The following is a 24603-nucleotide window of genomic DNA, read 5'->3' as shown; positions in this document are numbered from 1 at the left end:
AATATCTTACACACACACACACACACACACACACACACACACACAACTCAGGTCACCAAGCTACAGAATTATTATACAGAAACAAAAAATATAAATATCAATCTATTTTATTGGGCATTTACATATTATTACACCTTACTACAATCAATGTTAAAAATATTACATGAACATAAATCCATCTGCCACCCAGCAAAAAATAAGCTTAAATGGATAATTCAAAATTTAACTTCACACAGAATAGCCTTAAAAATTGAAATTGTATCAAGTGTCATCAGTGAAGAACTAAACATTTTTAAGTGTTCACATGAACTGCAATCCACCATAATGGCTTACAAATACTCAGTTTAAGAATATAAAACATTTCTCCAACCACAGTTTTACTTCACTTGGCTCATACTGGAAGGAAATCCTAGGTTTACCACCTGACAGTGGATCAATACTGTGGCTATGGCAATCTCTTCCACAATCACCAACTGAGGAACTGTTTATAGTTTGTACAGAAAATTTGAAAACTGTTTTTCATATCAATCAGGACACTCATTTCTAAAGCACCTCCTTTAACTGTCTCAAAGATAGCTGAAACACTATCTCTCTGCTTCTCCAGCAAATCAGCGCACACACACATGCTAATAATAGCTTGTAAAGGAAATACAAATTCAGGTGCACGATGGAATGACATCATACAGCCAATAATTTGGCTCTAGATACATTTATTGATAATTTCACTGGGACACACATACCAGGTCTAATGAATACTACATTTTACCCCACTGAAAAAAATTATATTCACACATATTGGACCTTGTAATGTACAAATAAAGCATTGTTTGACGAGACTAGATTGCAGAATCATGCTGACGAGTGGCACAAGGAATAAAGCAATCACATGATTTATTACAAACTTGGTATGGGTGCCAATGGAGGAGTGAAACCATCACTTTTTTCTATCAGAGCTGTTAGCAAAGAGATATTTTGAAGAAGTACAGGGATAGTTGTTATATGCAACATACAAAACAACAACACATGATATGCCTTTATTTTTTTATAGCTGTAAAGAGTAATGTGGGTTATTTGGTTTTCTTTTTCATTCAAGTTGAAAATGCGAGATCCATTCATGAAGCACTAGCCATTTTCAAGGATTGGAATCCCACCTACTGGGTTACTGATTTCTTATAGTCTGAGACAAACGCAACTGATCAAGCATATCCTCAGACAAAAGTTTACTTGTGCCTTTTCAGTCAAACAGGTTTGAGGAAGATGGCTGAATAAATACCAAATGACATGAAGAGATTTCTGGGCATGTGGCAAGAAATTTCAGAATCACCAACAGAGAATTTACAGATCATACAGAAGAGATAGTGAGGCTTCTCAGAGAAATGAATATGCATCACTGTACGTTTAACAGCAGTGGCTATTGATACATGAAAAGTGAGTGGAAGCTTATGAGGACAAGGGCAATTTTGATACCATTGACATTACAAGTGGAGTTGACGCCATGAACAAGATTGTAAACATTTTTTTTTCCTAAAATGGAACACAGATGGGACCTTCAATGGGGCTACTAGGGATATAAGAAATCAATTTCTTCCAAGCCTAATTAGAAAGTACTGTCTGCAGAATTCTGCCATCAAATCATAACAGACATGTTCCACTGTTTTTTTCATTTTTTTTTTAAAAAAAGCAAGTTTGTGAAACATGTCATGCAGTGATACGCACCAGGGAAAGTTGAATTAACTGCAAGATTAGTGAATGTGAAGTTGGACAATGTTTTATATGGAGAGTACAATGTTCAAAGACTAATTATGTTGTAAGCTTTGCTCTACCAAACTGCGCATGTGAAGATTTTGAGATATATAAATACCCATGCAAGCATTTCTGTGCAATCTTTATTTTCTATCCAGAGTGGGGTTTTGATAAAATACCAGAAAGCTGCAGGAATAGCCCATTAATCTGTCTTCACAAGATGTACAGGTTTGGTTTCAGAAGTGTGTCTGCAGTAATTTCACATGAAGACAGTAGCAATGAGGACACAGTTGAGGAAACACATATAGAGCATCACACTGATACCTTAACCATTTCTTTGCAGCAATTTGAAGTGAAGGTGGTGTTCAAACAGGTTTATCATCTCACATACAACTGTATCAACAGTGAAACATTATGAAAAGTACTTGAATCACTCAGCAACTGTGTGCCAGATTTGCAGTTAGCAAACCCTGAAATTTGTGGTCTCCCCACAGCTGTGCCATCAAATTCCCAACAATAATATTAAGTAAGATGCCATTACTTTTGCAGGGCCTGGCATAAAGACCCCTCTCATTGTAATGTTCATATATTTGTGCCTTAATGGATAATTAACTACTAAGGAATAGATCACATGGAGGTCATAGCATTCCATTTGAAGGATCAAACAATAAGAGCTACCTAAAAAATACTAATAAGGGAGATCTTTATGCCAAGTTCTGTAAGCAAACTTTGTCACACATTTGAATTTTTAAGTAGCAGTAGTGAAAAATATTTCTCTGTGGAAAGTTAATAAGGTAGCTATATTGACCGTGATTTGTATTTCCTTTACCCAAGCAACAATGTCTACTTCTCATTACAAGAAATTCTTGGATTGTTGAGAAACTGTTCGAAAATTACAATCAAATTGCAAACATTTATGTGCCACAACAAATGGCAGTTTGATATACACGTGAAATACTATATGGATTGTTTTCCTTCAGGAATACTATCAATCTTCCAAGATATCCTTGGAATATAACAGTCTTGATGCAATCTGGTGTGAATTTTCCCATGGACTGAAGGCCAGAAATCCATCATAACTGAACCTAACAAATAAATTAACAACAAGTAATTGAGTTATGCAACATGAAGACAACTGATACACATGTTTTCAAGGCACAATTCCAAAATTTAGTACTCACTTCTTTTGGTGCCCAATGACATTGCTCGCCAGCTGCAATGCCCAGAACTACTTTACAACTGAATTTAATAAACATTACTGGTATTCCAGTAACAGTAATTGCTTCTGTGTGGTATCTGCAGTAACTCTGCAAAGTTATTAAGAACATTACAACCAGGGTGGTAGATATCCAATGTGTAGGTAACTGATACACATTAAGCTTCCAAAGCAAATAAAAAAAGTCAATACTTACTTCATTTGGTCCCAATGACATTGCTGACCAGATACCATATCAAGGAAACACCATACTCTTCTGTCAGAGTGATACTGGGCAATATCATGTTCATTAACAGGGCAGTCTATCTTTTTCTCTGTTTCACGTGAATCACTAGACATGTTTTGAAGCAAGTGAGAGCAAGTGCATTCTTACTTGGAAAAAGAAATGCAAAATCTTTCCTCCATCAGTCATACGACATCTCAATGCCACTAAGATATATCTTATTTATTTTTTCCACCTTTTCAATTCTCAACATTGTCCCATATTTGAATTAATCTAATTTAAAGTTCAAATCTTTTACTTCATATTTTAAAAAGTTTGCAAGTTCTACACTACCATCTAGTTTAATTCCTCAGAAAAATCTTTTCTCTGATGAACAACGAAAAATCCAGGATGGAATGTAACAATATTATGAAAAGGATAGTTGTTGCTGCTCACCAAATGGTGAAGATGTTGAGTCACAGAAAGGCACAACAAAAAGACTGTCGGACTTATCTTTCGGGCAACAAGGGCCTTTTCAAAAGCGCGCGCGCACACTCGCTCACTCACAAACACACACACAAATGTAGCAACTATCCTTTTTATAATATTTTATCTATTGCTACTTCGAAATTCAAATGTGCAACAAAGTTTAAAAGCAGAGACCAACATAAAGACCTCATAGCATTCCATCTCGAGGATCAGAAATGACGGAGCTTATTTGTATTTTACATAGACAAAGAGCTATCTAAATTTCAAATAAACAGTCATTTCTTACCCTTCAAATGGGAAGTTATAATGTGTTTAAGACAGATCTTGTAAGGCTTTTGGCATCGTTCTTCGCTATTGTTTGGAAGTTGATAGCACTGCTAATGGGAGACCACCAACTTCAGGATTTGCTAATTGCAAATCTTGCACACAGTTGCTCAGTGATTCAAGTACTTTTTGTAATGTTTCGCTCTTGCTGCAGTTGTATGTGAGATTATAAATCTGTTTACACAGCTCCCTTGCTTCAAACTGCTGCAAAGGAATATTCTGGGTTTGAACAACACCATCTGTATTTGCTGCCTCGACAGCCTCCTCAACCTCGACAGCCTCCTCAGCTGCTTCAACTGCCTCCTCAACAGCTTCGTCACTACTACTGCCTTCATATGAAATTACTGAAGAGCCACTTCTAAAGCCCACCCCATACATTTCATCAAGACAGATTAATGGACTAGTCTTATAACTTTCTGGCATTTTATCAAAACCCCACTCTGGGTAAAAAATAAAGATTGCACAGAAATGCTTGCATGGGTATTTATATCTCCAAAAATCTTCACATGTGCAATCTGGTATATCAAAGTTTACAACATAATTACAGTTTTTGGACATTGCACTCTCCACACAAAATGAACCACCCGATCTCCTACTCACTGATCTTGCAGTTAACTCAACTTTTGCTGATAGATATCGCTGCATGACATGTTTCACAAACTTGTTTGTTTTTTTATGCAAAAACAGTGGAACATCTTTGTTATAAGCTTTGATGGCAGAATTCTGCAGACAGTACTTTCTAATTAGGCTTGGAAGAAACTGGTTTATTATAACCTTAGTAACCCCAGTTAAAGTCCTGTCTGAATTGTGTTTAAGGAAAAAAATGTTTTACAACCTTGTTCATTGCTTCAACTCCATTTGTAGTGTCAATAGTTGCAAATCTGCCCTTGTCCTCATACGCTTTCACCCATCTTTCACATACCGTTAGCCATTGCTGTTGAAAGTATGGCCATGCACGCTCTTTTCTCCGAGAAACCTCATGCGTTCGCAACTCTTCTACGCGATCTCTAAATTCTCTCTCTGTTGGTGATTCTGAAATTTCTTGCCACATATCCAGAAATGTCTTCATGTCATTTGGTACACGTAGATTATCCTTTTTTTTCAACCATCTTCCCCATGCCTGTTTTCAATGGAAAAGGCACAAGTAAACTTTCGTCTGAGGGAATGCTTGCTCAATTGCATTTATCTCTGACTCCGAGAAATCAGTAACCCAATAGAGGGGATTCCAATCCTTGTTCCAGTCCTTGAAAATGTCTAGTGCTTCATGAATGGATCTTGCATTTTCAATTTGAATGGAAAAAAAAACCTCAACCAAATAGTCCACATTACTCTTCACAGCTATAAAAAATAAAGGAATATCATATGATGATGTTTTGTATGTTGCATCTAAAAAACAACTACCCCCATACTTCTTCAAAAGATCTCTCTGCCAACTGCTCTGATAGCAAAAAAGTAATGGTTTCACTTCTCCATTGGCTCCCATACAATGTCTATAATAAATCATGTGATTGCTCGAGTCTTTGTGCCACTCATCAACCTGATTCTGCAGTCTAGTCTCGTCAAACAATACTTTATTTGTACCATAAAGGGTCTGATAAATGTGACTGTAAATAGTTTTCTCTGTGGGGTAAAAGGTAGTATTCATTTGACCTGGTATGTGTGTCCCAGTGAAATTGATTTCAACAAATCTGTCTAGAGCCAACTTAATGACTTTGAGAGATGTCATGCCACTGAGTACTAAGTTTTTGATTTCCTTTACAAGTGAAGGATGTATGTACCCACTTGCTTCAACACTTTCAGTAGCATGTGTGTGTGCACTTGCTGGGGAAGCAGTCAAATAATAACGTAGATAGCTCTTAGGCGGGCATGGCAATGCCAAATCTTTCTGTAGACTTGCAAGAACCTGTAAGACAAAAATGTATCAATTATTTAATTAAGAGCATTAAAAACAACAGATATTAAAGTATACCGTCAACTGATCATGTAAAATTTTCTCCAAGCAGAACCCAAACTGGATACTTACTTTTGCCTTGGTATCCCTGTGTTCATTTGCTGAGTGCATACTGTAATCAGGATACACCCTTATACACTTCATATTTAAAGTTGCTGGGCAGTTGGATTTTCTAGTATCCATGATCCTCAATCTCTTAGAGGAGTCACATGGTCTTCCTAAAGAGGGTAAAGAACTACTATAAAATTTATTTAATAAACTTTCCCTGTAACGAACTTGTTTTATGGAAAGTAAGTATATCTTAACACAGCATGATATTACCAAGTGCTCAGGTACACTAGACTCTTTACTTTTATAGTATTTTGGCCCCAAAACACAGTGCCTCGACCACACACTCTCCACTGCAAATGCACAACCAAAAAAGGGGATAGGGACATGTCCCTGCATTTGCTTGAAGAAATGCTTTGTTTTACCTGGAACAGTTAATATATTTCTCACAGACAAAAAAACATTGTTATTGTTAAATAATTCACATATGTTATTGTTAATTAACTAAATACAATGTGAGAAAACATTTCATTCATTTGACAGGTATTGTCAAAGTTCTGAACTGATGGAAGCAGATTGTCTATCTACTTTACATAGTACTGGAGCAAAATTTTACAGGATGTCACACCTATTGTATCTAGCAAAGAAATGGAACTGTCTGCCATGTGCAATGAGGATACCATACTGATTTCGGGCAACTGAAGTGTTTTATTGTGGTTCCAATAAATGTGGAATTAATATTCTTTGTAAACAAAGGAGATGTGAAGAACACTTATATAGAAAAATGTAATTACTATAAATGTGGAATTACAAAAAATAAACTTAACCAGGAAGACAATAAAGCTAAACATGCCTGTCAATAGGTTCAATGAGCTGACTACTGCTTTACATATCAACACCACAATTATCGAAAACCATAGAAACCATTCAACATGAACACAGCAGTATAGATTCATTAAAATTATTTGTTAGTTGGCATCTGTCACTTGTTGACAAAGTGTTAGCACACCGGCTGCTGCTGTATTATAGGCAACAAACAGAGCAGGTCACTCACCAAGTGCTGTTCAATTTAATTTTCATGTTAAAAAAAGTAGGTTTAGCTCAGTAGAGGCAGAGCACAGGTTGGGATTACGAAAGGATGGGAGACGTATACATGTAACTCTGTGCAGTGTTGGAAGTGGCCATTATGAAATAACATGAATATGACATGCTCTGCTGACAACTGGTTTTGGAGTGACCAATGGCATAACTGTGGCAGATAAGACATTTTATAGCCCAGAATTTAAACTCATTTGATAACCTAACCATAACATGATGTGCAATATATCCTAGAAAATGGCTGTCAGCATTCTACAGAAGAACTGTTAATCATACTTTGTTCACAACAATTAATACACTGACTACGGGCAGTCGCAGCAGAGCCTCACACCTAATGCTGTTGCCTGGCCTGGCTTGATGGTAAAATATCGAACACTAAGCATGTGGCAGGAAACTAGCTGAAGCTATTCTCTATAGGCAAACTCAAGACAAAAAAAAATTGTATTTCAATGCTAAAAGCAAACTAATTTCTTCCTTTCATTAATTATGGCACCTGAAACTGTCCTCACACAAGCTGCATGGACTGCCAAATTACCAACTAATGAGCAGTCCTGGTTTGTATTCAGTTACAGGTTATAGGTGACAAGCTGATTTCAAATGAACTAATGATATGAAGAAGAAATATAAGGAATTAAAAAGTAAATACAATGTCGAAAATGACACAGCAGAGTGTTAGAAATAAAACTGCATCCAAACCTATTAACTAAATAAAAATAATGAAGTAATTTTGGTATAAAAAATATGAAAGAATCTGTCAAGACTCAAATCCACAAGTTTATATGGATCAGGAATGTTTCTTATCCATTGCACTATGCCACCACTCTACATTACACTAATGTAAGATTATTTGGTCCCAACGATCATGTGCTACCTTCAACCAGATCAGCCTTTCACATTATGTTACGATGTGAAAGCTAGCTCTAGCACCATAAAGATATTGTAAGGCTACATAGTTATGCCTACTGTCTGAAAATGTTGTTTAAGGCCAATCTTGTTGAAGGCAGCAAATGATTGCATGGTGTTCAAACACATCAAGAAAGGAAGTCAGACAAGAAAATGGAAGTGGATTGATCAGCTGTTGTGGCAGTCAGGAAATGGCGAACAGAGATTGTTTGGACCTGACGCATTCAGCACTCTGGAGGAAACCAGCTCCGACAGGAATTGTCAACCAACTAATAATTTTAATCAGCCTATTATCAAATGCAAGTGTGTAAAAATTACTGAGTGTATGGCTGTGAAAATGGATAAATGACAAACAAGTCAACACAGAGGAAAATAATTAATACAATTCTGCCTTGCATATCACAACAACTATTAACAATAACAAAAACAGTCAATTCCATCAATTGTTAGTGCAGATTAGAAAGAAATGTCCATTTAAAGTAGCCTATATATACTATCCCTAATTCCAGCAAACTAAGTTCTTCCTTCAAGTATACATATATGAACTAAAATGGTAAACCACAGAAAGTAATTAATGCAGCAGTTCACTTACTTTTCATAACATCTGAAGAAGGCTCTTTAAAACGACTACTTCTCACGCAGTATGAAAACCCCACAGTTTTCAGCTGATCGAGAAGTGTTTCCACCTGAGAATAAAGTGACCAGTAGCATAAACTGAGGGTAACTACACTTAAGGTTAACTGGGAAACATGAATGAAGAGGGAAATTTTAGGCTTTACAAAATTCAGTTATTTAATGTACACAGCCTTTCATCACATCTGATGTTTTTGACAGCTAAAGTAAGTAAGTGTTATGTTATTAATCATGGATGAGTTAACAAAATTGGGAGTTCATTTGTTTGCTCTTTTGCTTTTATTCCATTGTTATTCACTGACCACAAATTATGTTACTGTTGACTTCAGTTAAAATTGTGATCATAAAATGTTCTTTCAGTTGTGATTATGATGATGAAAAATATTTTCCAAGTGCACATGAAGTTTAATGACCTAGTTTTGGGGTTAACTGATCAGTGCTTCAGTTAACCTCATTTCAAGCACGCCTTGCCTTATGTCAAGAAAAGCTTTATTAAGCATACTATGAATTCCAGGTTGTATATACTAAGAATAAGAATCACCAATCAAAACTATCCAGTACAAAAGTTGAAACTGGTTAATACATCCATGAAAAAGTTTTTGTAAAAATTACAAAATGATTTCTCTCCTACAATTGAAAAATATCAGTTTTCGGCTGTCAAACTCTTAACAAACGTGAAAGAAAGACCTCTGACTACATTACTTCAATACAACATCCATTAAGCTTAATCACAAAATCTGCAAGCATCTTGGCACATTAATTTGCAAAGGGATTGAAATCTGTGACAAAGACCTGGGAAAGAGAGCATGATACGACGAACTGCTCACAGAATTCATGAAACTTCCATTACGTACATGAGACACTCCCCTCAAGGACCACAACTTATGATTCTGCATAATCATCATATGAAAAAAACATCATAATTTTGCATACTCTGCCACATCATACAAGCCATAAGCTATGACTTCTTGTCTTGAAGTCTTACTTAAGTTATTGTATGATACAGGAAATTATCTAATGACAAATAGAGCAAAATCAATCACGATCTGGGCTGGTTAGCCAGAATTCCTCCTTATCACCAACAGAAATAATACAGCACTTTTAAGGCTTATTTGACTGATACACTCCAAATTTAAAAATAATTTGCCATCTATTTCTACTATTGGTATTCCTGACAAGGTTATAGATGCAGACCTCAACATTTCTCCTCCTCGAGAAGTCAACACTATCCAGTAGAAGAACTGAGATAATATATCCAGAAGACATTTTGCCTCATCCCAAGTCCTATGTTGTGAGACGAAAAACTAAGAAAAATAAATAAATGACTTAATAACTCACTCCCATCATCATTATCTCCCGTAAAAACCAGATCAATAGAAGAAATTAAAATAAAATCTAGCAGGGCAATAAGAAGAGTGTAGATGTAAAAGAACACCTGTAAGAGAAGTTTAACTTTGAGGGCTTCAAAGTGTCATAACGTTCTATACCCTATGAGGACCCATATTCACCAACAAGTATTTCTAAAGACTAAAACAGCTTACATTATCATCAAAATTTCAGTGTGGTGCTGAGAAAATTTTAGATCCTGACAGACTCTGTCTACCAATATAATCTAGGAATCCCAATAGAGTTCCAACATTATCCACACATACTTAAGCAGCCACCTAAGCAGTGGTAATAATTGAAACATCGTAACATATATTAATTAAGCGGACAGTTATTACTGAGCAATGGTATCCTGAACAAAAACCTCTCACTCAGCATCCATCAACAATACACCTTTGCTCAGAATTCAGTAGGGAGGCCAAATGTGGTCATGTTGCAACATTTGCATAAAGTGGCATTCATTACAGTGCTATTGATGAAAAAAGTTGTTTCATAGTTGATGTCACTGACCTTGCTGAAACTTTGATGAGAAACTAAGGATCTTACAGTCATTTGAATTACAGAGCTCCATATCCCTGCATAGACAGTTTTCTAGCTAATCTCTGAATTCAGTACCTCAATGAAATTCAGCTCAGTGCCAGCACAAAGAAAACAGCAGTAATGGATTTGTGCAATTATGCACTGGAGCTGATAGTGCAATTAGAAAGAACTACGTAAAATTCCTGGGAAAATGCAGGATACATTTATGTGGAATACAGAGCCCACGCTCTGGCAATGACATTAGCTGCAAATATACTGCTTTTTATTTTCCTTTTGCATGATTGTTCCCAGGCCCTGAGTCCCATTTTCATGTGTGTCTTCTAAATTATGCCATTTACTCGAGACGACGTTTGCGCTTGAGCTGCTGCAATGTTCAGTTTCTCTTACTGTAATACATAGATGACGAACTCACAAACGGCGAATTTTGAAACAAAGTTGCCATTAACTTCCTAAACACCGATCATTAATTACAATATTCCACGTGTATATGTTACAGTAAAGGTAATGTAACAATGCAGCACCTCACAATGAAAACAAAGAAAAAAGTGCATAATACATAAAAAAATTCACTTAAAAATTGGAATCAGATCGCGGAAAGCGACATAAAAAATTTATTAAAATGAAATCTTAACTGGCAGCAGAAAAAAAGTTATTTTCTAAGGCGCATATTTTTGCCAGCCAATTATTACCTCCTCCAACGAATTACAATAGCCTGAAATCAGGCAATCCTCCGAAATTCTGAAATCTTTCACAGCGTCACGAAAGATGTTTTCATACACCTGAGACATTTTGCTCGATAGCGAAAACAACCACTCAAGATACACGGTCAGTATGACAGTGCAGAACAAAGCAGACACTTTTCCCGCTAACTCGATTCGACCACAGATCTCGATCAGTCGACAAGTGTGCAGCGCGTTTGCGTATACGTCATTTTGACGTCACTTCCGAGTGGTTTTGGACCACAATGATGTGTCTGTTAGGCTTCCCCTCTATACACACAGGAAGTTAGACTGACATGCGTAAACGAAACAGATTTTCGGGATTCTAGCAATGACTGATGCAGCAAATGGGCGATCGAAAGAATTTGAAAAAGCAGTCTCGATATAAAAAAATTCTCACTTCCATGTCAGTGAGACAGTGATTTTCGATGAACTAAAATGAAGATACAACAGGTTCACGTAATTTAAACGCCTTTAGAAATAGAATTAATGGTTGAAACAACTTAAAAAAAAGAAATTTGTGATATTGAGGAGGGTGTAGTGATACTTTCGCGATTTTGATCTGCCTGCAGCTGTTGGGTAAGCAATAATTTGGTTTTTGTCGCCAAAGCTACGTAGTACGTTGGTAGCTTTGGGCTTTGTTCATTTGTTTTAGAGTTATTCCGTAATAATGTGTGGAGCGGTATGTTTGTTATTGGTTACAAACAAAAACAAATTAATAATAGTGTGGTAACGGGATTACTGTGTTCAGTCATGCACGATTTGAATTCAAAAAACGTTACCGAAGATCTGCAGTTCTTGTACATTTTAATACATGGCTGTAAGTGGTTGTACATCACTAGTGTACCACTTTTGCTGTTAATCAAGGCCTGTGAACAAATAGTACAGTAACTTGAAGAATGAGCATGTAATGCGATGCAAGTATTTATCATCCTTGTTATTCGTTTATTTTTGAAACTATGTTAGGTACGTCACGTTACATTGAAAAATGCGTAAGCGTTGGCAGACAGACAGATGCTTTCAGTTTTGCCGTAATTGAATCTCATAATATACATTTGAACTTCATCTCACTCATACCACTACTTTAACGCTTTTTCCACTGCCTTAATTTTATACCCAGCGTAGATAATACTAGATCAGACAAATTTGATTAAGTTTTGGACCTTGATGTCTCAGTTGTGTCAGATTTTTTGAACATCTGACCATACCCAGGTAGTTAACAAACACCGCGAATTCCAGCAGCGTTTCCCTATGCTAGACTTTTTTCTTCGAAATCGTGAGAAACTGCGTGATTTTCCAAACCTTTTGAGTAATATTTCTGCATATAGCTCTATAACTATTGAAGCTAGATAGCTGACTCTTGTCAGTTGAAAGCACCTGAAATATGCGTTAATTACTGTGACATTAAATTTTCCTTGCAAAAATCGAAGAGAGAATCCATTTGAAAATCTCAAAAACACACTTTTTATTTTTCTAAGAAAAATGTATTGCTGCCGTATTTCTGTTTGCCTTTGATAAAATGTAAAGGTGAGGAGAGGATGAGTAGAAAGGGGAATTGATTTTTAAATGTACAAGTCTACTGCACTACATTGATTTTTCTTAAGTTACGAGGGATCATCAATAATGAGGAGTGGAAGTTTTGGTGTAGCTTCTATTCTACCTTTAGATGATAGTTACCTGTTATGTTAATGGAGAGATTTTTTGGAAATTTGTGGTAAGGTCTTATGAGACCAAACTGCTGAGGTCATCGGTCCATAATGTTATTAAGGGGCAATCAGTTTTCTTATGATACAAGATGACTCACAAGTTCTCATAACCTATAATTTTGCTTCAAATTACTCATTTGTGCTTTGATGTATGAAATTCAGTCTTACCGGTGGACCGTCTGCCAATCCACAATGCATCCTTCGGTTGCATACTGCAATGAGGATAATACTGAACTCAGATACATGTAGTCCTATTACACATAGACATTTTAGAATGCATAAAATGCAACACTTATATTTAATGTTTTCCATTCAACAGTCTATCTTAAAATGGCAGCATTCACAAGACTTCAACAATAATGAAGCAGAATTCACTGTCTTCTCATAACAAATTGTAAAAGTGCTTATAGCATATTTATGGGCCAGTGACAACAGACTTTCTGCTAATGCAATGTTGATTTGAAAATGAAATTATGACACACAAACAGCTGTGCAATAATAGCTCAAGAAACCATTGTCGGAATCTGTTTTGAACAAAGGAATACCATCAGAACCAAGCGATTCAGAAATCATCCAAGGGGCTTCCCTCTCTCATTCCAGTGTGTGAATTTTAGGTTGCAATTAAGCCATATGCTGTGAATGAGAAATCAGGTGCACAGACCATAGACCATTCCTAAACAGAAGACTTCTACAGAAAATGTGTCATTGAACCTCGATTGATTGCATCTGCTTGAACCGAGAGTAGCCTACAATTTTTCAAAGTTGATGGTATGTTGCTTGCCAACATTCAAAGAAATTAAAAGGATCAACTGCTTCATTGTTTTTCCTTATCTATATCTTGAAATATCTTACAAATCTTAACTGGTTATATTCTAGGGTAAGCTGAGCCCAGTACGGCCACTGGGAGAGTCTGTACTTTGATTTTTGATAAAATATCATAATAACCACTTTCTTTGTTCTTGTTTACAATTTGTTGTAAAATCCAAACGAAAGGCATCTTACAAATGAGACTTCAGGTAACATAGCTCAAGTGACTGCTTTGTGTAATCTTATTTTATTCATTTTTATTCTCTTGTGGGAGAAAAGGATTGCTTAAACCTTTCCAAACAACATGCAAATGATGTTCATTAAAGTCATTGTTAGCCTTTGTTTCTACGGTGGGTAACTTTTATTACTTAAATATATCATCATATTCATACTATATATATAGGATTGATAAACATGTAGTTCCGTTCTTAGTAAGACTAATACCATAGCTTTGATTCTGGAGGAAAGTTGTTGGTTGGTCGATTTGGGAGAGGGGACCAAACAGTGAGGTTATCAGTCCTGAAGAAAAGTCATCATTTCGCAGCTTGTTACTTAAACAACTTAAAATGTACATAATAGAATGGTCTTAACATTGTATCTCAAGTACCCTTGCTTTCTTTATCTTGAAATTTAACCCATTGTATGTAAACAAAAGGATTGTTTTTGACACTTACCAAACTTAAAAAAAAAATTGAGCATCACTTTAGATTTCTAATCAAAGCTCAAACCAAGACATTTACATTATTTATGTTGATGGTGATTGACAACTGTTTGAAATTAATTCGCTAAATAGGAATAACTTGGTGCCATTGTATTAGGTACAGATGTTGTACCTTCTGGTGTTATATGAAAATATGTGCCAGACTGGGACTAGAACCCGGATTTCCCGCTTATTGCAAGGGGTCCTCTTACCATCAGGCTATCTGTTCACACCTCCTGGGCCGATCCAAACACTGCGTTCCTATACTGTAGTCTTACTTTCATCACTGAATGCCTGCAGCTTAATTCTGTATGCCTGCATTAGTGGGAATAAGACTGTAGAGAATAGAGACCTATTCATTATAATCTAGGGCCTGCACCAATATGGAGTATTACGTTAATAATGATTAACAGCCACTTGAATTCAGATCAAAATAAATTAACCGAATGTGAATTACTTGGTGTCAGCTATTTTAGGTACTAATGTTTTACCTGTTGGTGACATTTGAAAATTTGCACCGAACTGGGACTCGAACCCAGATACCTTGCTTATCGTGAGCGGTTGCCTTAGAATGAAGCTATCTGTGCACACCTCTTGGATCGACACAAACTTCTATGCGTTACGTTGTCCTCATCCCGACACCATAGGTGCTGGTCGGTCTGGGAGGCAAGTACAGACAGCCTAATCCTGAGGCGAGCACATGTGATAAGTGGGAAAACTGGGTTCGAGTCTCCGTCCGGCACAAATTATCATGTGACCATCTGGTAGGACATCCGTATTGTAACAACTGATGTCAAGTTACTTGGATTCGGTGAATTTATTTCGATCTAAGTCATTTATGTTAACATCAGTTTCAGATTTCTAGCAACAGTAGTTTTGAAGTTTCATGGCAATCTCAAAAAATGCTTCTCTTGTTATTTGAAAAACAAATAACCTGTGCTTCAACAGAATATTAAATTTATTAGGCCTACTTTTTGTTTACTCTGTGGGTATATACTTTAAATAAAAAATAATAAATACCTGACACTTTGATGTCAAAATCTTTTGGCGGTTTGATATAAACTAGCCCACAGGTACCAGAAGAACAGGTGATAATTTCCACATTATCCATATTGGTATCATATATCACGTTTAATAATGATTACAATAAGATATGTAATAATAGTCCTAAGCCTCGATAGTACTAAGAAGAGGAATTGACATTTTGTATTAAATAGTCACAAGGGGACAAGATCACAATAAAGCAATGGACAAAGATCTGCTGTTCCAAAAAGCTGACAAAACAGAATGGGGAAAAATAGCACTGTATTGCACCACATGATCAAATAGTGCTCAATCAGTGACAAACCCCATTGCAGTGTCCTTGCTAATCAGTGAAATTACATTTTCATCTGTCAGCCCCAAACACACACAAACACACACACACACATTGATTACATTTTGTGTAATGTAGAATGGAGTATATGGGAAGCGGTCTGTTCTTTTCAGTAATCACAAAGTTTTTCCTGCTCAAATTGTAAACATTCTTAGTGTGGTATCCACATTTGTAGTGTCTCCCAACTTATCTTCAACCACATTGTTGCCATTTGACCTGACTTATATCCCTAGCCGTATTGCTTAGCAATCTCCCACCGCAACCAAGATTTCAGGTGAGAAACAGTGCCTTAGTGTTGGCAGTAATAACTCACATTTAGAAGGGTGCATAAACATTTTCAGGAAGCTGTTTCTAGGAGTTCTATGTGACACGGTGGGGATGGGTGGGACTAGTGAATATGAAAGGGGGGGGGGACACCCCAAAATCACTGGAATTTCTTTGTAGAAAGTATTTACTTTATTGTTTTTCAAACACAACCTTGACCTCCTCCTAAGTACACTCCATTAGCATTAATGCACTTGTCCAAATGTTCATTCCAGTGTTGGCAGTACCTTTTAAATTCGTCCTCTTTGTGAAGTGCTAATACCTTCGTGACACTGCGTCGTACATCTTTGATATCGGCAGAAAACTTCCTTTTCGAGTCTCTTTTTATCCTCAGGAACAGGAAGAAGTCAGAGGGTGGTAAATCTGGCGAATAAGGCACGGGGTGAAGGTAGTCGTCTTTGCTGAGGACAAAAACTGGTGAACACTGAGAGCTGTGTGTGTGTGTTAGTGTTGACAAGATGCAGGGACCAATTACTGGAATCCCACAAAGTTGGACGTTTTCACACCAAACTCCTGTGCAGACTCTTCATAACTTCCATATAGAATTGGTGTTCACTGTATGGTATTGAGGGACAAATTACGAGTGTGCAATCCGTTTGATGTAAAAAAAAAAAATTGACAGTGCCTTTACGTTCGATTTCACTTGCCGAGCTTTTTCTGGACAATGTGGGCCAGTTAACTTCCATAGAATTGACTATTGCGTAGTATCTGGATCATACCGATAGCACTGTTTCTCATCACCTGTGATGATTTTGTTGAAAAAGTTTAGATCGTCTTTGAATGTATCCTTCAGTTTGTGACAGGCTCAAACGTGATGATCCTTTTGATCTGTGGTGATAATTTTCAGCACAAACTTTGCTGCCTCTTTACACCTCCCCAAATCAACAGTCAAAATGCACTGAATTGAGCTCCAGGACAACCCTGGCATGTCCTCAAATTGGTCAGTTGCCAGCATAGATCTTTGTTAATCAGATCACACATTTTGCTGACATTGTCCTCGCTTCGAGCAGTCGAAGGGCGATTGGAATGAGGCAGATCTTCAGTGGCCATTTCTCTGATTTTGAACTGAGAAAATTGTTTGTACACTTGAGTTTTACTGAGAGCATGTTGTTTGTGCGTTGTTTTAATCATCACATCTGTTTCCGTTACTTGTCAAGAACATAGCGGAAACAGCTATGATGATGCAAACAGCTCACAAACAACATGCTCTCTGTAAGACTCAAGTGGTTATGTGAATTTAGAAAATAAAATTAAAATGATAGTACTGATGAGGAAAATAATAAGAAATGATAATAGCAAGAAAAAAATGCATATGTTTACCTTATGTATCAGGAACGTGTGCCTTTTAAAAAGCAGACATAATTAACATGAACGTTTAAGTAAAAGGAATTGAAGAAAATATGTTTAAGCTCAGAAACTGATTATTTTCCTTGATTTCATGAAGTGTGGTAAAACTGTAATAAGCCTGATCATAAACTATTTGTACTGACATTGTTTCACTACTTCTGTGGACTACACTGCAAAGAGAGCCAATTAGCTGTTAGCATGTCTTGCTTAATCATTAATCTTTTAGTTAAACCAGGTTAAGCAATTAATGTAACTACGTGAAGTAAGTTAAATTAACCTCCCCCGAAAATCCATACCAATTAATATTACTGCCACCCAGTATAAAACAGTATAAACCCAGTTTTGTCACGTAGCAGATGAAATATACAAAACCCATTTTAACTTATACAACATAAGAACTTCTTATGTAATTTGTTGTTGGAGAGACCTAATCATTTATTCACATAAAAACCTTAATCTACACTTGTTAAGGCACCAACATCAGTAAATAATAACTTACCTCTCATAGAGGATGTTCCTTTTCTTCAAGCATTTTGATTACTCTTAGCATTACCATTTCTGGAGGACTCTCCCTTCTGAGCAATTCCAGCCAAAAACTAGCCAGTGTCTGTAGCAGGGGAAAAAGGAAAAGAATTGTGTCTCTGCAGAGAAAAAAGGGTTTAATTACTATTAGATACATGGGTAAATCAATTGTTATCCACAATTTAGTTACATTTTTGTTTATTTTGGTAGTACTGTCATTTTACATTGATGACGCATACTTTGTTCATTGGCTGCTCTGCTGTCTATTTGCACCAAAGAAGAGCAACATTCAGTGATGCTTTTATTGTGGTCAGAAGGCGTATCGGGCCGAAATTCATTGAAGACTTTCAGTACAGTACGGGAATAGTGTTTTGCCACAACGGAGTGTCTAGGAATGGATTGAAAAAATTCTGAAATGGTCGCACAAGTGTTACACACGATGAAGGAGCCGAACAACCGTTTACCGCCACAAATGAAGAAACCACTGAGCATTCATGTGAAATGATTCTCTTAGATAGACGATTAACTATTGATGAAGTGGCACATCATCTGCAAATTATTCACAGTCCTGCCTATGTAATCATCCACAACAGACTTACGTTTCATAAAGTTTGTGCCAGATGGGTCCCAAATTAACTCACACAGTTGCCTAAACGAATGCGGTTGGACACCTGCAAAAAATATTTGGATTGCTATGGTAATGAAGGGAACAACTTCTTAGACAAGATCATTATTGGTGACGAAACATGGATCCATCATTACAAGCCGGAAAGTAAACAGCAGAGTGTGGAATGGAAACAACCAAATTCGCCATGCAAGAAAAAGTTCAAGAGACAACCATCTGCAGGAAAACTGATGCTTACTGTTTTTTTCGATGCATAAGGCCCAATACTGGAACATTATGGGGAAAGGGGCACAACAATAAACAATGTACATTGTAGTGAGATGTTTACTGCCAGGTTAAAGCCTGCAGTTCGAAGCAAATGCCCAAATGCTGAGGATTGCTGTCAAAAGGTGTTGTGTTGTTGCACGACAAAACCCTTCTGAATACTGCTGCCCACACTGCTGAATCGCCCCAGAAACTCAAATTTGAAGTACTGGATCATCCTCCATATAATCCTGATCTTGCCCGTTCTGACTATCACTTGTTTGGTCCAATCTAACAGGCATTAAGGGGCCGTCGATTTGCCTCGGATGAAGCAGTGAAAGAAGCGGTGCATTCCCGGTTCACAGCTCAACTGAGAACCTTCTTTTATGAGGGAATCAGGAGGCTTATACAACAATGGACCAAGTGTGTTGAAACGCAAGGAGGCTATGTCGAAAAATGATGTTCTTGTTAAGTCTCCTGTTTGATTACAATAAAATTTTATAACTACTTTGTGTATAATAATTGACTTACCCTCGTAGGTTCTTCCTTGTAGCAAGGGGAGAAAGATTTCGCACTACATTAATCTACACCGTGTAGGTGCTCACCCCCCCTCCCTCTTTTTTTAATGAAAAGAAGGAAGAAGTAACATTACTTGACCTCAATACTAATTTTAACATTTGTTATGAATTTTTACATCATTTGGTTCATCATAATAGACCCTAACAAATGGTACCTCCTAATCAGGGCACAAAGTCCTTAGGCCACCATCCAGTCACACTTATACAGGGTGTAAATGATAGAAGCTGCCATAATTATACAGCAGGTACATGTCATTGTGCTTGACAAAAAAAAATCTATTGAGATATCACTGTATCACATTCTTTATTTTTGTACTCCTAAAAGGCAGATATTTGTGGGTTTGATAGTTGATGCACTTCTGTTTACATTGTCATCTGATGGCATACAGCGTTTCTTGTCTATTACAGACATTGACACAGTGGTCAGAGAAAGGTAATGGATGAAGCAGAGCAATGTAAGCATTGGACGTGTACAAGAATGCTGCGTGGTGTCTAGGTATTAAAATACTACCGAAACAAGCAGTTTAAACAGTCACTGGGTGGTTGACAACATATAATCCATTTTACATAACCAATGAATTAAGTACAACCAGATGTTTTCTCTTTTACAACATTACCATAAAGGAGGTCATGGTAGTAAAGAAAAGCTACATAAAATAAAATGTGTTTCCCGTAGTACAAAATGAACCAATTATAATTTGTTGTGCATTAATTACAATCAACTGTTTTCTCTTTTTACAATAAAACTGCAATGAAAATTAAATTCAGGTTGTTTCCCTTTGCTACAAAAGTACTGTAATGAAACCCACATTACATTGTTTAGTGTTACACCAGTGTTCAAAATGCCCGCCATTCATTTCAACACGTGCTTCATGATGGCGAACCCAGTCTTGTCACACTCATTCACACGTGTGCTCATTTGCCTTCACGGTATTGGTAGCATCGAATATCCTCTGTGTAAGTTCATCCACACTATTTACTTTCTGGACATAAGTAATTCCCTTCATAGGGCCCGAAAAGGAAAAAAATCCAGTGGATTTAAATCAGGACTGCATGCTGGCCATCAATGTGCACAAAAACATCCTATCCATTGTCCTAGAAATCGTCCATTCAAAACCTCCATACTGTGTGACCAGTGTGAGGTGGAGCACCGCCATGGAGGAACCATGTGTTGTGACATATGGCTAATGGAACATTTTCCAATGAAGTTGTTAGCAATGTCTCCTCTAGATAGTTTCGGTAATTGTTAGGAATCCATCATGCAGGTAAAACGTAAGGCCCAATAATTAAATCATCGATTATACCTGCCCGTACATTTACAGAAAAGTGGTACTGAAAATGTGTTGCTACTACTTGGCATGGATTGTGTTCATTCCTCGTGTGCACGTTATGAAAATTAGTTATTCTGTCGTGAATCAAACACGGTTCAATCTGTGATGAGTATTTAGTTTACCATGCGATCTGTTGTTGCCTACCTGTTTCCGATTCACTCTCGCTATATCTTTATGCGCAGGGGCAGGGGTGATCCTAGAAGTCAGTCAAGAGGGGTTTTGGGGGAATGGAATATCCCTTAACTAAACGAGAGTTGGGGTCCTCCACCGACAAATTGTTAAAATTTGGTGTTGCTTAAAGAAGTTTTTGGTAACATGTCTACAGAATGTGTGTGCTCGTGAAAATAATACGATTTGTCCCAGATGTCTGGCAATTTCGAATTTTTTTGTCTGGGGTCAGCAGTTTGTGTTGGTAGGCATACCCAGCATAGGCCTATTTAGCTTCCTTGATTATTGTAGGTGGTATTCGTACGTTAATAATCATCCAGTGTATATTAATAAATAATAAGATGCCCTTTTTAAGTTAATAATCATCTAGTGTATATTAATAAATAATAAGATGCCGTATTTAAGTTAAATGATATTTATTGGTTTAGATAGTAAGCAATTTGCTGCTCTTATTCTTTTGTTGAAATGTGTTTGAAATACATAGCCCCATAGCTAACCCCTTGCCACCGCCCCTGCGCAGCAGTAAATAATGCGAACCGATCGCTTACATAAGCGTACCTGTTTTGGAGGACGTGTGGGACAGGCTCCCTTAGTTTTTGATTCTCTTTAATAGATTCTTCCAGTCTACTATGCATAATGTTTCCACAAGTCACATCTAATCCGTGTGCGCTGTCCAGTGTCAACTTTTCCAAAAACATTGTCCCGAGTCGAACTCTTTTTTTTTTTTTTTTTTTTTCCTGGAACATTTGTAGGAAATGGACAAACATTTTACTAGATGTTTTAAATCATTTGGTTGTGATTTACTAACATGATTTTTCTTTTTGGCAGCTTATACCAATTACATCTTGTATGTCGGTTCATATATGCCTAAAATACTTCTCCTTAACTTTCTGCCAGTTACTCGTCTTGTTCCCATTGTGATAATCTAACTACTTCTCATCTTGTAGCAGACTCTTACAGTTAATGAGACAAATGTATTGTCATCTATGAAACTTCCAAAATAAATATAATCTTAAATCATTGCAGTGCCAGATGTTTTATCTGCCAAGTGCCTAAACCTAGTCTTAAGACCCAGTAGTTACTCAGATACCCTGAATTTTGAAACTACGTGTTGGTCAGTTGATAAGACTGTCAGGTTTTCCATGATAATAGCTTACCCTTGCTCTTTGTAGGAAGGTGCTCCCACAAACAGTGATGTTATTTTATTCCTTATTTGTCTTCCGCATGTACACTACTGGCCATTAAAATTGCTACACCAAGAAGAAATGAAGATGATAAATGGGTATTCATTGGACAAATATATTATACTACAACTGACATGATTACATTTTCATGCAATTTGGGTGCATAGATCCTGAGAAATCAGTACCCAGAACAACCACCTCTGGCTATAATAACGGCCTTGATACGCCTGGGCATTGAGTCAAACAGAGCTTGGATGGCTTGTACAGGTACAGCTGCCCCTGCAGCTTCAACATGATACCACAATTCATTAAGAGTAGTGACTGGCGCTTTGTGACGAGCCAGTTGCTCGGCCAACATTGACCAGAAGTTTTCAGTTGGTGGGAGATCTGGAGAATGTGCTGGCCAGGGTAGCAGTCGAACATTTTCTGTATCCAGAAAGGCCCGTACAGGACCTGCAACATGTGGTCGTGCATTATCCTGCTGAAATGTAGCGTTTCGCAGGGATCGAATGAAGGGTAGAGCCACGGGCCGTGAAACATCTGAAATGTCCACTGTTCAAAGTGCTGTCAGTGTGAACAAGAGGTGACAGAGACTTGTAACAAATGGCACCCTATACCATCACGCCAGGTGATACGCCAGTATGGCGATGACGAATATACACTTCCAATGTGCGTTCACTGCGATGTCGCCAAACACGGATGTGACTATCATGATGCTGTAAACAGAACCTGGATGCATCCAAAAAAATGACGTTTTGCCATTCGTGCACCCAGGTTCGTCATTGAGTACACCATTGCAGGCGCTCCTGCTTGTGATGCAGCATCAAGGGTAACCGGAGCCGTGGTCTCCGAGCTGATAGTCCATGCTGCTGTGTCGAACTGTTTGTGCAGATCGTTGTTGTCTTGCAAACATCACCATCTGTTTACTCGGGGATCGAGACGTAGCTGCACGATCCGCTACAGTCATGCGGATAAGATGCCTGTCATGTCGACTGCTAGTGATACGAGACTGTTGGGATTCAGCATGGTGTTCCGTGTTACCCTCCTGAAACAACCGATTCCATATTCTGCTAACAGTCATTGGATCTCGACCAACGCGAGCAGCAGTGTCGTGATACGATAAACCGCAATCGCGATAGGCTACAATCCGACCTTTATCAAAGTCGGAAACATGATGGTACGTAATTCTCCTCCTTACACGAAGCATCACAACAATGTTTTACCAGGCAACGCCGGTCAACTGCTGTTTGTGTATGAGAAATCGGTTGGCAACTTTCCTCGTGTCAGCACGTCGTAGGTGTCGCCACCGTCGTCAACCTTATGTGAATGCTCTGAATAGCTAATCATTTGCGTATCACAGCATCTTCTTCCAGTCGATTAAATTTCGCCTCTGTAGCACGTCATCTTCGTGATGTAGCAATTTTAATGGCCAGTGGTGTAATAAAATAATCTTCAGTCTTGATAAATTTGCTACACGATCAAAGTCCAAACAGAAAAGGGTAATCAATTCCTGTAGTAATTTCTTGATGCAAATACTTAGTCTCCTCATATATTATAAGTTTCAGTACAGTCCAGATATCTAACTCCAAGGCATGAGATGACAAAAATATAGTAAATTTTGATTACAAATATGTGTAGCAAGGTGTTGGTAATTATTTTCTATTTTAACTGTCAAACCAAATTTCTTCCATTCCAGATTCATGTTACACTCCAGGACTGCCATGTGAGAGAGTCTGCTGTATGTAAAATCCATTAAAATTTTGTTACTCTTAAAGTGTTTTCCTTTTCACTATATTCTTTACTATTATTTATCATTATTATTTACTCCTTCATACTGGGAAATAGTTATCGACAGAATTAGATAACAGAGTACCTTGTTATATGCTACCATCTCTATATACATCAGAGCAACTTTTAGTACTCACTGTCAGCTTTTCTGTACAAGTTTTTACAGAAGCATTTTTGCGTGTAGCTTTCATTGACAGTGTTAGATATCTCTTTCTCTGAGGCGCTCCTTAAGACATCCATGTAGAGTTGGAAGCTCTGTCGTGTACTTGGTGTGACATAAAGGCATTTGCTGACAAATTTCTAATGCCCCACGTCGCCCAAGGAATACCTCAAATAAACAATAATACAACACAAACAAAATATGTGTACTAATATGTAACAATACATGCAAAATGTGGGCCTATGTGCCTTACATTATTAATAAACTGCACAATTCCTCATTTTTAGAGTTCCGTATCTCAGCTGATAAAAATGGAACCCATACAGGATCACTATGTTATCCGTCCGTCTGTCTGCCTACCCGTGCGGCCATTTTTATTTTATTTATTTACGCGTCAAGTTCTGTAAAACCAAATTGAGGAGCAAATCTCCAAGGTCCTGTAACGTGTCAGTACATTACATTACAACATAAAAGTAATAACAGATAAAAATAA

General features: G+C 37.3%; 2 long non-coding RNA genes across 2 annotated transcripts; both read right to left on the bottom strand.

Moving 5' to 3' along the window:
• Window positions 1-2694: 2694 nt before the first annotated feature.
• On the bottom strand, window positions 2695-4478 carry LOC126212918 (uncharacterized). The gene is made up of 3 exons (XR_007540999.1): window positions 3156-4478; window positions 2925-3050; window positions 2695-2828 (listed from the first exon to the last, which is right to left on the bottom strand). It is a non-coding gene; the product is annotated as an uncharacterized LOC126212918 (long non-coding RNA).
• A 1718-nt stretch (window positions 4479-6196) lies between these two features.
• LOC126212921 (uncharacterized) lies at window positions 6197-11340 on the bottom strand. Its single transcript, XR_007541001.1, has 3 exons — window positions 11223-11340; window positions 8567-8660; window positions 6197-6398 (listed from the first exon to the last, which is right to left on the bottom strand). It is a non-coding gene; the product is annotated as an uncharacterized LOC126212921 (long non-coding RNA).
• Between the last annotated feature and the right edge of the window lie 13263 nt (window positions 11341-24603).

The sequence above is a fragment of the Schistocerca nitens genome, chromosome 11, assembly GCF_023898315.1.
Source record: "Schistocerca nitens isolate TAMUIC-IGC-003100 chromosome 11, iqSchNite1.1, whole genome shotgun sequence".
Lineage (NCBI taxonomy): Eukaryota > Metazoa > Arthropoda > Insecta > Orthoptera > Acrididae > Schistocerca > Schistocerca nitens.
This window is presented reverse-complemented; position numbering and strand designations above follow the sequence as displayed.